Here is a 15,404-nt window from a genome sequence, read left to right as displayed (position 1 = left end):
GGGTTGCTAAGCTTGCTGCATTTGAATTTGACATTAAGTATGTGCCAGGCCCTAAGAACATAGTGGCCGATGCTTTGAGTCGAGTACCATTCACAGAGGGTAGAATCAGCCATCGTCTCATTCGTGAGCCTTACAAAGACCTATTAAATGAGTCAGAGAAACTGTCAAACGGTTCTGTTCAAGACTTCTTCAGGTCATCTGCCACAAGCCAAAATGTGCAATCTTTTGCAAAGAAACCGATATCACCGCAGCAGGGTGTTGTGGGTGAGCAAGAGGCTGCATGTCTTTCAAATGCTGAAATTTCTGCTGTTTTTGATAATCACATTGACTGGCTTGTTGGACCTCGTACCCGTGCAGCTCATTTGGCTAATCATGTACAGCAATTGACTGACATTGGTCAGAACGCACTGCCTTCATACTCATTTGAAGACCTTAGGGCAAAGCAGCTAGAGGATGTTGACCTGAGCAGTGTAATGTCATTCATAGAACGAAAACGCAGACCATCGAGGAGAGAAAAGGCCAGAATATCACAAACAGCTCTAAAGCTCCTTAAGCAATGGGAGAAGCTAGCATTGGATAACGGAATATTGTATCGAGTATCAAGGGACCCATTGACCAAGCGTAAAAGATTCCAGTTTGTTGTTCCAGTGTCCTTAAGGAATGAAGTACTTAAAGGATGTCATGATGAGGCTGGTCATCAAGGTCAATGCAGAACGTTGTATCTTACACGACAGAGGTTCTATTGGATTGATCTTGACCGTGATGTGAGAAGCTACGTGAAATCATGCACCCGTTGTGTTGTTGGTAAAACGCCTGAACCAGAGGGACGTGCACAGCTCGAAAGCATCAAGACAACTGCACCTCTTGAGCTTGTCTGTTTGGATTTTTGGTCTGCTGAAGATGGAGCTGGCAAGTCAGTTGATGTTTTAGTGGTTACAGACCACTTTACGAAAATGGCACATGCCTTTCAATGCCCAGATCAGACTGCCAAGTCTGTTGCTAAGAAGCTATGGGACCATTACTTTTGTTTCTATGGCTTTCCTGAACGTGTACATTCTGATCAGGGTGCTAATTTTGAGAGCGAACTGATCAGTCACCTTTTGCAGCTCTCAGGGGTGAGAAAATCCCACACTACAGCGTACCACCCCATGGGTAACGGAACTACCGAACGTTTCAACCGTACCCTGGGTGATATGATTAGAGCCCTTCCAGCACGACCCAAACACCAGTGGCCCCAGATGCTTCATACATTGACATTTATGTACAATTGTACAGCACATGAAACAACTGGTTTCCCACCATTCTACCTCATGTTTGGCCGAGTCCCGCGCATACCAATTGATGTTGTCTTTAAGAGTGTTCTGAGAGATCATGATGATGTCACCTACTCGAAATACATAGAGTCTCTAAAAGATGACTTGCGTACAGCTATTTCCCTAGCCACAACACACACTTCAAAAGAACAAAAACATCAAGCTGATGTCTATAACAGAAGGGCAAAGGGATCTGAAATTGGAGTTGGAGATCGCGTTCTAGTGGCAAATAAGGGTGAGCGTGCCCGTCGCAAGTTGGCTGACAGGTGGGAGAGTACTGTATACTCCGTTGTTGATCATAACCCACAGACTCATATCTACAAAATCAAGAATCCCAACACTAGCAAAATAAGAGTGGTGCATCGCAATCTTCTGCTCGGTGTGAACTTTCTGCCATTTTCCTGTGAGGGAGATGAAACTGAAGATTTGTTGAGTGTCTTGTCTGATGAGGATGAGGAGACATGTACTCAGGATGTTGTCACCCAACTGCATGATGAGGGTGCTTCCATTTCTGAACATGTAGAGCAATCTGACAGCAGTAGCGTGGTTGCTGATGAAATGTCTGCTGAGGACACTAACATCACTAGTGAAAGATCTGACAATGTGACCCTATGTGATGTTGAGGTGCCAGAGCCATGCATTGAAGAGGCGGTTCCTAATGAGCAAGACAACACGCATGCTGCTAGATCCAGGATTGGCCGTGTACTGAAACCTGTGAATCGCCTAATATACACAATGAGCAGTCAAACTCTGTTTCGAAATCAGAGTGACAGTTTAAAAAAATGGGCAAATTCGACATTTAGTTTGAACACAGCAGTTAGGCACACTAGTAATAAGAGGTCATAATTTCGACTTAGGTTTTCTTTCTTTTATACTATTGATTAAATCCCAGTGAGTCTTAAGGGTATTGCAGACATGAGGTGTAAAACGCACCTCATTTTAGTCATGATTGTAGGTGGAGAAATACGCGCAGTTCTCCTCCTCTTTCAGTTTTTTTGCTAAAACAGCTTCTGAGCTGACTACCCATTTTAGTGTGAGAATGGTTTTATTGCAGTCCCAGAGCAATTGTCTCATTGTGGTATTCTAATTGTTTTATTTTTTTTTCATGTTTTTCAATGGTTCAGTGTTTATACAGTGTTCATAATTATCTCATTTATTGTACATCATTTTGGCGAATTTAAGTGGGGGAGAATGTAGCAGAGAAAAAAGAACTGTTTATAAAGTACTATTATTTTATTTGAATTCGCCAAAATACGTTCTAAAAGGAAATACATATAAACACTTGTTTCTGTAAGCATACAACTCCATCTACTGGTCAGATAGAGTATAGCTTTCTTATGAAAACAGCTACCCTCCATTTTCTAGTTCAGTCTGGTTTTGACTCTGAAAGAGAATGGTAGGTTCAGTTCTACTCTCCATTTTGATTAAGTGTGTTGGGGTACTTCTAAGTCTAATTTTGTACTAATATTACATAGTATGTACTTTTACTTGAAAAATAAGTACTGGATTGTTTTTTTCCCAAAATGTTATCTATTTTGAGCTATTTGGCTCCCAGCTTCAACTAATTAATTTAGCAATGTCGACCATGTGGTTGTGATGTATTTGCCTTCTAGCTACAGCTAGTTAACTTAGCATTGTTTACCATGTCGGTTTAATACATTAATTTCTAGCTACAGTAAACTAAGCTATCACTGCTTTTCTTGTGGTCTTAATGTTGAAGCTAATTTTAATAAGAAGCTTATTTTATTTATTTGCGTTTTATAGCTGTTGAGTGTGGAGAAGTCTACTGATAAGCTGATGTTTTCTGTCCAATTTTATACAACCAGGTATGCATATTGTATTTCCTTGTCCTAGTTTAGTATTCAAATGGTTGCAAATTCTTTTGTATTTAATTTTATTTGTTAAAGTTTTTTGTGTAACTCTTTCTCTAAAAAAAAAATCCAATAATCTGAGCTGTTTAATACTGAAAATATTGAGTCTATGATATAATGAATTATATTGTGCTTATACTGTAATATGTCAGTCTGGTTTTGACTCTGAAAGAGAATGCTGTTGAGTGTGGAGAAGTCTACTGATAAGCTGATGTTTTCTGTCCAATTTTATACAACCAGACAACCAGTAAATGCTCAGAACCAACTCTGCTGTGCAGTTTCTTTATTGAGGGACCAAGACGAGGGGGTTACACAATGGCAAGATTATTTAACAACTGGATGTAGAGTGAGGCAAGTGAATGATAATTTACTTTACACTTCACATGGAGTTTACACAACTGAATTAAACTGAATTCAATTAAATTCACTTTCCTCAAAGGGCTATTCATGGTAGACACAGATATCACAGAATATAAGCAATTAATGTGAATGCACATTCAACGTGAAGAACACCAAAAGTTTCTAACAGATTTTTTTTATCAGTGTGATCTTGATCTGTGCCAGAAATCAGAGAATAAGAGAGAATAATACTGTCATCAGCAAATTTTATATGAAGATACTGATGACTACTTCGACAGTTGTCACTATGTCAGACGATGAATCATAAAGAATACAACACACACCTTCAAGTGAGCCAGTGAATGCATTTACATGTTTTTTTTACATTCAAAAGTTTTGCTCACAAGTACTTTCTTTGATTTTTAAGTGAGAAAATCCATTATCCAGTGTGTCATCTCATATTCCAATCTAAAATGATTTAAAAGTTGCCTAAATAATAAAAGGGCGTTAGTGCTGTAGTGTATTAAAAACATATGAAAAATCTTCAAATAAAGTCATTGCTCTTTTTTTTAAGTCCTTCAAGATATCTATGAAGTAAATCCAACAAAAATAATTTTAAAATCATCCACCCTTCTCTCATGGGCGATGTGCACACTGTGGAGGATGTAGCTGATTAGACAGTGTTTTCAAATGATTTCATTACTAGTGACGTAAGAGCTATTGGCCGAAAATCACTCAGAACTTTAGGATGAGGCGCATTATTACAGGGTGTCGAACTCAATCATTTAAAATACCATTAAAAAAAATTAATTAAAAAAGATTGTGTATGTCTTTCATTTCAATTCATTAAAAAAATACACATTTTGCTATATTACTCAAACTATCCATTATTTTGTCAAAATATGCCAAAACCACAACAGCACAATATTAACTACTTGATCTAGATCATGACATGTTACATCAAAACTTATAATACACTGCCTGGTCAAAAAAAGTTGCCCCCTGGATTTATAAGGTAGATGATGTGGGGTTGATGCTGCAGTTTGTCAGGTCTAGGTTCAGCAACAGTATGTGCTGAAAGAATGAGGTCACCTGACTACCTGAATATACTGAATATAGACCAGGTTATGGCACCACAGAGTCCAGACCTTGACCTCATTGAGAATCTTTAGGATGTGCTGGAGAAAGTTTTGTGCAGCTGTCAGACTGAAAAATAAATGCAACACTGGATTGAAATAAATCTTGTGACATTGCAGAAGCTTACTGAAACAATGCCACAGTGAATGCGTGCTGCAATCAAAGCTAGAGGTGGTCCAATGTAATATTAGAGTGTGTGACCTTTTTTTTTGGCCTGGCAGTGTATATACAATAATTAAAAAAATATTTATTTTATACAACTATAGGCAACATTAGCTAGCAATAAACCTATTTAAATGCACATAGAAGGTATGTCTTTCAAACACAGCCTATAACTCCGTTTGGACTGGATTAGTTTCTCAGGTTGACTGTAAAAAATCTTAAATAAAACTGACACAGCCTTTTAGTTTAGTTTGTTTGATTTACATTGTTGCAAAATCATATTCAGTATTGCCTCTGGCATTGCTAATGTGACGTAAGTGACACTGGATGAGCCTGGTGCTGGCATTGCTAATGCGATATTAGCTAAACTGGCTGAGCCTGGTCACTGGCATTGCTATCATGACGTTAGTGACATTGGTTGAGCCTGGTCGTCAGCATTGCCAGTTACAACAGCAAGTATGTTCTGCTCTGTGCACTTCTGAGTCTTGATTAAGCAATGCTGCCATCGGAAACAGAAACCATAGCCGGGCTAACAGGAAGTAGCTACAATGCACCTGTTTGTGATGAAGCACCAGGCTGATGCCGGTATCTGTCATTTCAAATTAAAAGTCCATTGCAGAGTTTTGTATTTGAACTTCAGTCTGACTAACCAGAAATGCGTTTGACTACCAAGTTTAAATGCATGTGGAAGATACTAGTCACAAGGTCTCTAACTCTACAGATGGAGGATCTTTTCCAAGCCATTACGTGGCGGGCCACAAAAAAAAATAAATAAATAAACACACCGCTCCTCACGCGGGATCAAACCCGTGACGTCAGGGTTGCGGTCCAATACACTACCGCTGCACCGACTAGTGAATTGGGACACAGCCGGGAAAAAATTTACTTATAAAGAGATATGGAGGCCAAGAACGGGTGAAAAAACGAGAATGGGCGGAAAATAAGGTCACGCCACGCGCGACAGGAGAGGCATTTAAACTAAAGCTTGCCAGAGAAGTGTTTTATTTTTTATTTCTTTCATTATAGTTCAAACAACCTCCCGGGCCAGATGTTTCATGCTTGCCGGCCACATCTGGGCCACGAGCTGCCTATTGCCGACCCCTGTATGATAGCTAGTATGATATCTATTAAATCAGTAGATATCAATAATCCCTAAAGTGTTGGAGTGCTGTTGTCTTTCTATCATTCGAAATAAATAAATACAAGAACATAAGTTTGTTAAACTGGTGGAATTATTTTTTTTTTATCACCACTGCGGGCTGCTACTGTGGTAACTGTGATTAAACACAAGCTTAATTAGAGACAAGAAAATCAGTGTAAATTCCATGTACCAAACCACTGCTTTAAAGCCACCCTTCTTATGTCTCCCCTGTGTTTGATTTGCATTCCACTGTATTCAATACACATGGCATTTCCTGCAGCAGACCAAGAGCTGCATGAAAACGATTACAGCAGACATCATGTGCTTCACACCCACTGAACAGCGCCAGGAAACAATTCTTCAGCATGCAAAATACAGTAACCGTAACTCTGTGAATGGATGCGTGTGCATTAGGGCAGGGACACAGCAGCTGGGTCTCGCATTCATATGCTCATAAAACAGCTTCACAGTCCCTACAGTAAATCTTTAGCGCAGTAAAGCGACTTAAACTACTGAGAATGCGGGGGTTTTAAGACAGTGCACCCCCCCTCTGTTTCACACCCCATTTAAAGCCCGGTAAAGCGTGTTTGATGAATATATACATATATATGTGTGCGAGACTAGAAAGATGCTACTCTGACAGTGTAAACTTTTCTTTAAGAGGCCAGTCACAGACCTAGCCTAATGCTTTAGCCTCTGTTGCAGAGTGACAGAGCGAGCAAGCGAGAGAGCTAGGGTTCAGACAGAACAGGCTTCCCTGTTCCCGGAGTCCTGTGATAAGGGACTTTGTGAGTGCTGTTAATACATTCCTGCAGAACTTTTCCTCGGCGTTGTTGGTATAATGCAGCATTCCTTAGCTGAGGGTGGTGAACGCGGCAGGTAAAGTGGGTCAGAGTTAAGCCTGGATATTCCCAGAAGCGGAGAAGAGAGGCCTTAAAGCTTCCCAGGATCTCCAGTAGGACCAAACAGCCCAAAGAACAACCGGATTAATCTCTGACCACTGCTGCATTCCTGACCTTCCTTATAATGGGACATTCCCTGCTAATAAAGCCTGTAAAAATACGTATGTATGGTTGGACGATATATTGTTCCAGAACTAACTGAGATAAATAATAGTAGTGTCATTTTATTACCAATGTATGCCACTGATGCTATTACACCCTTTTAAATGGGCAATTGTTGATAAATCAAGTGAACATACCAGTTTCTTTAGGTCTCACCTTGCTAAGAAACACATATACTGGCCGAGTTGTTAGTAACTATCTTAAATCTGAGTTTTTAGCTATTTAGCTGCATTCACCCCCTGTAGGGTGGACAATGAGGCCATGTCCATATACTGTACATGTATAAGTCCTTAACTCAATTACCATGACAGGCCTACTGCAACCAATCAAATATAAAATATTTACATCAAACAATAAGTAATCATTAAATGCAAGTCAAACCTTGACATGTTCATCACTGGGTACAAAGCCTGAGTTAGGTCCAGCTGAGCCTACATGTGAACAGAAAAGGTCATTTTCTGAAGAATTTACAAGATAAGACAGGTAAGATGAGAGCTGAGAGTTGGTTTTTACTCTCAAAGTGTTAATTTAACTTATTCAGATTAAAATGGTGCTCAGAGTTGGACTTATTTTTGAGTTGATATTTTTGTTTTACCCCAAATAAACCCAATAAATGCTGCCCAACTCCACAGAGATTGTATTAAAAAAGCAGGGATGTTTTATCCTGTATTAAAAAACAAAAACTCACCTAAAATATAATTCAATATTAAATAGTCATATTAATCTTATTCTATTTTATTTTTTAACTCTTTTCAGCGTTAACAATTTAGGGAGAAATAAAGGGAGTTAAACTAATACAAAACTGTTGTATGTAATGTTACGGGCACACTGTGATGATGATGCTGAACTGATATATTGTGCAGCCCTCCCACATACTGAGACCCTCCCACAAGCAAGCAAAAAAATTCCATCTTAACCTTCTCCAGCTCCAGACTCACCGCAACCCTGACCAGAAAGAGTTAGCAGATAAGAAGATAGGTGGATGTATGGAAGAGATTGTACTCAAGGCGGATGCATCTTGAATAAGAACACAGTGATGATGAGCCATCAAGGAATCTGATGTGGCAACATAATCAATACAGTACCAGTAAGAGTATAAACTAAAAACACTTATGGTCAGTACTGGACAACAGTGGTACATATCAATAACAGTGCCCTTAAATGACTTTTAGAAGTTTTTTTTTTTTTTTTAGAAGTGGTTGATTGTTTGGATTATTCATTCTGTGGGCGGAGCGCCTGAGACTGCAACTAATCGTCAGGTAAGAGCCATGAACCCGGTGTCAATTAAGCTCCGCTAGTAATAAATCAAACACTAGAAGTCATGGCAGAGACTATCATTTTCCCCCTTGTCACACCACATCCTGCTGACTGAGCAGAGGGTGATAGAGACTCAAAGAACACAGTCTCTGTACAATGCGGTCTGAAAGTATTTGGACAGTTACAGTTTCCAATGATTCAACTCTGTGTCCAAGCACTTTGGAAATACAGTAATTATGGATTACTGGTCTTAGGGTATTACTCAGGGTATTTACTGTACATACAAAGAGGATCCAGCACTAAAACAATACCCTCAAAAGGTACAACATGGCCCATAAGGTCCAACTGCATGTTTCAAAGGTAGAGGAAAAACCAGAGCAACAAAAGATGCCGAAACCTTACCTCTGAGGATACCGCCCTGTGACACACTGGTGCCTTTTTTCCTGAGAGTGTAAACTATGGACCAAACATGATTGGATAATTGGATGGTCAGCTGTTTCTTGTGCAGAGTGTTATTGTTGCATCTGTTGCCACTGCCACTCAATTTAAGGTGTAAAGAACACATCACAGGTGTAATGAAAACATCAGAAAAAAGCAGCAGGATTATAGTTTAAGAAACTTTAGAAGCTTTAACAAACAACAAAAGAGGGAGCACAAAAAGAAGCTCAAAACAAAAAAGTCCAGGGTTATAGTTTGCTAAAAATAACATGCATAAAAAGGCTGCAGAGAACGTTAAATACAACGCCATATGGACAGAGCAGGCCCAAATTTACCTTCACAGTGATGAAAAGGGGGACAGCATGGAAGGAAAAGAACTGCTCTTGATCTAAAACCATCTCATGTGTGAAACAGGGTGACATAAGCATGTACTGTAGTATGGTATTCCAGTGGAACTGCTTCACTGGGCTTCACTGATGAAGTGACTGTAGACAGCAGCAGCAAGCTAGGCTAAACGATTCAATTTTCATTAGAACATTGACCTCAAATAAAGCCATGCAGTGCTAATCAGGGCAAAAAAGTTAAATATTCTTAAGGGCAGTCTTGTGACCTGAACCCTACTGAGCATGCACTTAACATATTGACGACAACAACTAAAAACTGAAAACGGCATTGCTAACCTGATCTGTCCGTGAGTGCTCTCATTGACACTCAAATAATGCACCATAAACGAGTATTTATATGTTTAAATGTGATGAAAATACAGTAGATGTAAGTGATTACCACCTTAGATTGTAAGGTTAATTCTTTTGGGACAACCTTTGATGCAATTTGGTGGAGAAATCCTAGAGACACACATCCTAGAGATCTAGAGCCCTAGCTGTGTGTGGGTGAGCATTATCCTGCTGAAAAAAAGGCCAGTTGGAAGCCCTGCCATGAGAGGCAACACATTCGGCCAAAAGACATCCTGCACCTATCATTGGGCTGTTAGTGTCCCTCAAATCACTACTAGGGGTGACAGACTGTCATATCCGGGCATATTTGGGGGGACAGTCGCTCCACAGCAAAGTCAAGACTGAGGTGCTCACCATGAGGCCTCTATTCTCAAACCTGATCAGTCCATAACAGTATGATTTAATAATTTAGCAATATACAAGAGATGGAGTGCTAAAAACGTGTAATATTGGCACTGCTGTGCTGCGGTCATAGACACGAGGTCGCAGGAGAGCTTTTGTTACAGTGCATTACCGGCTGATAACGGCACTCATAAAACGCCTCTCAGCCAATCACATTGTAGGGTTCAGAACTAACTATGGTATAACATAATTTAATATACATATGTGCCATATACACAACTGAATGTTATATGTTTTTTTTTTTCATTATTGTACTACTGTAACAGGTCTTTAAAATAATAAGCTCACTTACTCTTGATTCTCAGTTATAGAGGACTATAAAAAGGGTTGTGACCCCTATATGGCTCTTTTAATAGAGAGACATAAGATAGATGTCATCTTCATACCAAGTCTAATGTTCTGGAGAAGCACCAAAACAATAAAACGTGTCATATTTAAAAAAGTGCACTGTATGCTGACTCAGCTTTAATTAACAGATTACAATACAGGGAAACAATATGTATGTGTGAAACAGGGCATAGAAGAATACACTAATGGTCACTGTAATTAAGTGATAAGGAGGCACCCCACAGACAAGAATAGTGCAGGAGTACAGTGGGAGTACTGTACTATAAACAGTAGGGAGTGTGATGTTCTCTTGATCCATAAAGTAGCATAAACCCATAAACATGACTTAAGAAAACTACCATCACTTTTACATTTAAAAAAAAACACTGGGAGTCTCCACATTCAGGGTAATTATGGCTTTCTTTCTTATCCCATTCTCACGGCTAAAAATGCACACAAATTACACCATGAATAAACAGGATAGAAAACAGAGACACATAAAGAGAGAGAGAGAGAGAGAGAGAGAGAGAGAGAGAAAGAGAGAGATGCTATGGACGAATTACCTCACTATACAGAGCACCTCATATGGAACATTTTTAAATAGCTAAAAAACCCTTGTGCTTTATACAGTTACAGCGACACTGGACCACAGAACTGTACTGTACTATAAAGCATGTTCAGTGTTCAGTAAGGCCAGCAATATTTTTTTAGGTTGAAAAAAAAATGAAATGAGACACAAGCCAAACATTCTCACACCTAAAACAGCAGTTAACCAAAACAAAGTAGGGTTTGTACAGTACCAGAAACATTTTGGACACACTTTCTCATTCAATGTTTTTCTTTATTTATTTATAAAGAAATGTGTATGTCACACATCTCTGCACCTTATCCCCACTTTACACTTTATTATACTGTATCAGTACTGCACTGTCCTGTCTTTAAATTGTCTCGTCTTTTGTATTTATTGTATTTATTGTTATTTAGTGTTATAGTTTTATAATTTTATGTTGCACTGTCGTCACTCCTGCACTTTATGTTGTCTATTGCTTGTTGTTCTATGTTGCACCATGGTTCCGGAGGAACGTAATTTCATCACACTGTGTACCTGTACTCAGATGTAATGACAATAAAAGCCTCTTGACTCTTGACTATATATTTTTTTCTACATTAAACTTATAAAGTGCTCTTTTTTCATTTTCTAGGCACCCAAAGTTGCCTACAATTACATTCTACACACTTCGTACTCAACCAACCAACACAAAACAATACAAAGCAGCAGCCAAACGTGCACAGCATACTCTAAACCGGAAACAACTTTTCACCTTAAGGACGAGCACTGAGAAATTGTCCCAGTCCATTTCTTTCAGTATCCAACTTTTTTTCTGGGCAATTTAGTGTATCCAATTTATCTGATGTCCAAGTTTTTGGACTGAATCCTCAGAGAAAACCCACACAGACACATTAGGAACATGGACACTACACCCATATATGGACCTGAACCCAGGACCCTAGCGATAGGAGGCAAACGTGCTAACTGCTAACTTCTAAGCCACAGTGCTACCCACAATCCCCTGACCTAACCAACTGGACAACAGCGTGAAAGAAAAGCAGCAACTACTGTTCAGCACCTCCAGTAATGCCTTCAAGACGCTGAGAAAGCTATTCCAGGTGACTCAATCTCATGAAGACACTGAGATTAAAATACCAAGAGTGTGCAAATCTAGTGGTGGTTGGTGTGGTGCAGTGAAAAAAACACCAATGAGCTACCAGGTGGGAGACTAGTGGTTCAATTTCAGGTCTGGGTAAGGGTCCTTGGGCAAAACTCCTAACACTACACTGGCCAAACTCTGTAATAGGAAAATAACCTTGTACCATAAGTCGTTCTGAATAAGAGCGTCAGCAAAGTGCTGTAAATGTAAAAATGTAAATCTGTCTTCAAAGATAAATGTGGTACTTAGCAGTATCTAAAATGTAAAACATATTCTGGTTTATTTAACACATTTTTGTTTACAAAATAGTTCTACATGTTGTTCTGTAAAACTTTAATATAGTCTTCAATGTTAAATTGTAAAACATTGTAAAAAACTAAATCATGAAAATAAAGAAAACTTGAATAAATTGAATGACAAAGAAGGTGTATCCAAACTTACACTGACTGGTACTGTAAGTAGGGTTCCAGCAAAAAGACCAACAAAGCCTAAAATTCCACACAACACTCAAAAGCAGTGACTTAAATACAAAAGAATGGACAAATTAAGTGGAAAACAAGAAAACAAACAATTTCCACTACAAACCTCAAAAGCACAGTGTTTAGAGTCGCAGAAAAAGTTGAGGACACTCACAACTCAGCGCGGAGCACTTCTTCTTCTCCTTCTTCTTCTTCCACAGCTGCTCTGAGGGACACCCCGCTCCTCAGCGTGCAGCTTCTCCGCGGCTCCTCCACTTCTCTCCAGCTAGATAACTCACTCCAGAGTGTTTTCAGCGGGGCGCCGGGCTGCTGCTCGTCTCTGACAGTGCACAACTGCTCACAGTCCCCCAAACAAATACCTCACATCTCCTCCTCGCTCCAAACACTCACACGCTCACACGCTCACAGAGCCTCCTCCTCCTCCTGCACGCATCACACAGCCCCACACTCACTTCATTCTTACCTCGCGCACAAAACACACTCATTTTTCACACCCGAATTCCGAATAGTCCCGCCCACAAGCCCCGCCCACTGCCCTAGTATTGGCTGGTATTTTCCCGCTTCCCGCGCTGGGATTGGGTAGAATTTCCACCATACCCTCGCTGTTATTGGTTGACTAAGTGTTTACATGTTCTTACACCGTGATTGGCTGATACGCCGACATTCTCCGCGTTATGATGTCACTCATATTAAGTCAGTCCACCGCTGTGAGAGTGAATCACTCAACTGGCCCCATCGGGGGGCGGAGTCTGTCTGAATGCGGGTGGGTTAACCCACCGCCCCCCCCTCGTGCAGAGCCACCGGCGGAGTCGCGAGCTCTCGCCCGGTCTCCAGAACTGATCCAGAGCGACAGGGTTTGAGAAGGAAAGGAAGGAAAATTGAAGTAAAAGAAAGGCAAGAAAGGGGGTGTCCAACTGACGACACACTGTTAAATACCGTGTGTTAACGATTAATACCGGTCACATTTTACTTTACATTAGACATGTTACCGTAATCTTTAATGGGTGGTAACCAGAGATGTAATGTTACAGCTCTGGAAAAAAATTAAGAGACTATTTCAGTTCCTGAATCAGTTTCTCTGATTTTGCTATTTATATGTATATGTTTGAGTAAAATGAACATTGTAGTTTTATTCTATAAACTACAAACAAAATTTCTCCCAAATTCCAAATAAAAATACTGTAATTTAGAGCATATATTTGCAGAAAATAAGAAATGGCTGAAACAACAAAAAGATGCAGAGCTTTCAGACTTCAAATATTGCAAAGAAAACAAGTTCATATTCATAAAGTTTAAAGAGCTCAGAAATCAATATTTTATCTTACACACAGCTTTTACCAGTTTTACATACATAATGCCACTACTGGTGCAAAAAAATAAGCAGTTCAGCTTGGTTTGATGGCTTGTGATCATCCATCTTCCTCTTGATTATATTCCAGAGGTTTTCAGTTTGGTAAAATCAACGAAACTCATCATTTCACAGCAAAATGCGTGCAAACATTTATGCTTGTGACTTGTATCTCGTGCACGAGAAGAGAGTCAGATTCTGACAGAGAGTCGGATTCTGCCAGGGGTCGCATTCGGTACAACACCTAGTAAGAGCAGCTCACTTAACTGACAGCATTCAAACAACTAATCAGTGTCACATATAGGGAGATAAGTCCCACGTAAGTGATGACAAAAGAACATAGCAAAGTACGCTCAGTAAACTGGAGTGTGAATCTGAAACTAAACAGATCAAATGTTTATACAGTAAAAGGCTCTGGTCAAGATACTAATACAGTGTATACAAATATAACAGTCCATTCACACCGCAAGCAACGAAAGCGTCACAGCAACTGATATTAATTCTAATATTACTAATTTTAATGAAAGCGAAAATCCAGTAATGCAATCAAGTTAAGCTCTGTTTGACTTTATGCAAATTAACTGTTCCACACAGTGGCAACTACCAGTCAGAAAGCAGGTTTGCACATTCACTCAAAAGCGCACCTCTGACTTTTGCAATAGAGTTTGCCACTAGTAAAGCCCAAAAACAGTGTTTGCCAAGCAAACAGCCAGCACAGTTCAGATTAAAAGCGAATAAATATCATAAGATGTTGCTGTTTTTACAGTTTTGACACGTCATATTCATTTGTGAAACAAGAATACACACCATACTTCTATAATCGAGTGGTTACTCTGACTCATGAAAGAATTTCGAATAAATCAGTGGAATTCCCCTTTGAATGGATTTTTCTTACTCTGACAAATCTTTGTCATCTCATGTTTCATTTATATGCATGACAGCCACCGAAAGAAAAGACAAATATACGCAAGATGAGATTACCCCATTTTTTCTGCTGACGTTCTTCTGGCTGACACCTGTGGCATGGAAAATAATGATTTCTGTAACACAATCTGTCTCCTGCCCAAATAAACCTGAGTCACTGCCAAAGGCATTAAGTCATCTGTGAAATATGACACATGTTTGAGTGTGTGTGAACGGTAAGCCTTCAATTATATGTGAATAAAAGTAAAGAAAATGAATAGCCTTATGTTTGATTTACAGGGTAATTTCTTTTTAATGTAGAGTTTTCACATATGGATAATGAACTTAAAACTACACAGAAAACTTATATCCACAGCCTAATCACTTTTTATTTACATCTACCAGCAGCAGTACACAAACCCATAGCGTGTTCCTGTTGGCAGCTACGCAAACTTTTACATCAACACTAAACACAATGAACAAGCATGAATAAGCAGGTCAGTTTCCTCTGCTGAGAAGCATTGGACACGTCCAGGCAGCTGCACCCCTGACATAACAATGCAACAAACTCAGAGGACACCTGGCTCTTAAAGGGAATGACAAGTGATATTGTGATTGGTTTATTGCACATTACACCCAAAACACACTCATGATTAAGAGATCATGATTAAGAGAATTACTACATTAGTAAACAGTCTTTTGCACATTTCGAGCAGCACAAGATGTACTTTTCCCGTCATTACGATAGCAAAGACACACTGACACCCTAAATTAAGCTGC

General features: G+C 39.5%; 1 protein-coding gene across 3 annotated transcripts in view; it reads right to left on the bottom strand.

Annotated features, from left to right (window-relative positions):
* Positions 1–12,824, bottom strand: part of lzts2a (leucine zipper, putative tumor suppressor 2a) — a 118,484-nt gene extending 105,660 nt beyond the window's left edge. For 2 of the 3 annotated variants that reach the window (XM_049481767.1, XM_049481766.1), the window contains exon 1: positions 12,528–12,824. The gene's annotated coding sequence lies outside the window, so the exon portion shown is untranslated. Of the gene's footprint in view, positions 1–12,479 lie in introns of all 3 variants that reach the window. The other variant, XM_007237744.4, reaches the window with a different exon arrangement.
* Between the last annotated feature and the right edge of the window lie 2,580 nt (positions 12,825–15,404).

This window comes from Astyanax mexicanus, chromosome 7, assembly GCF_023375975.1.
Source record: "Astyanax mexicanus isolate ESR-SI-001 chromosome 7, AstMex3_surface, whole genome shotgun sequence".
Taxonomy (NCBI): Eukaryota; Metazoa; Chordata; class Actinopteri; order Characiformes; family Acestrorhamphidae; genus Astyanax; species Astyanax mexicanus.
Note: the sequence above shows the minus strand (reverse complement) of the source record. Positions and strands in the feature narration are given on the sequence as shown.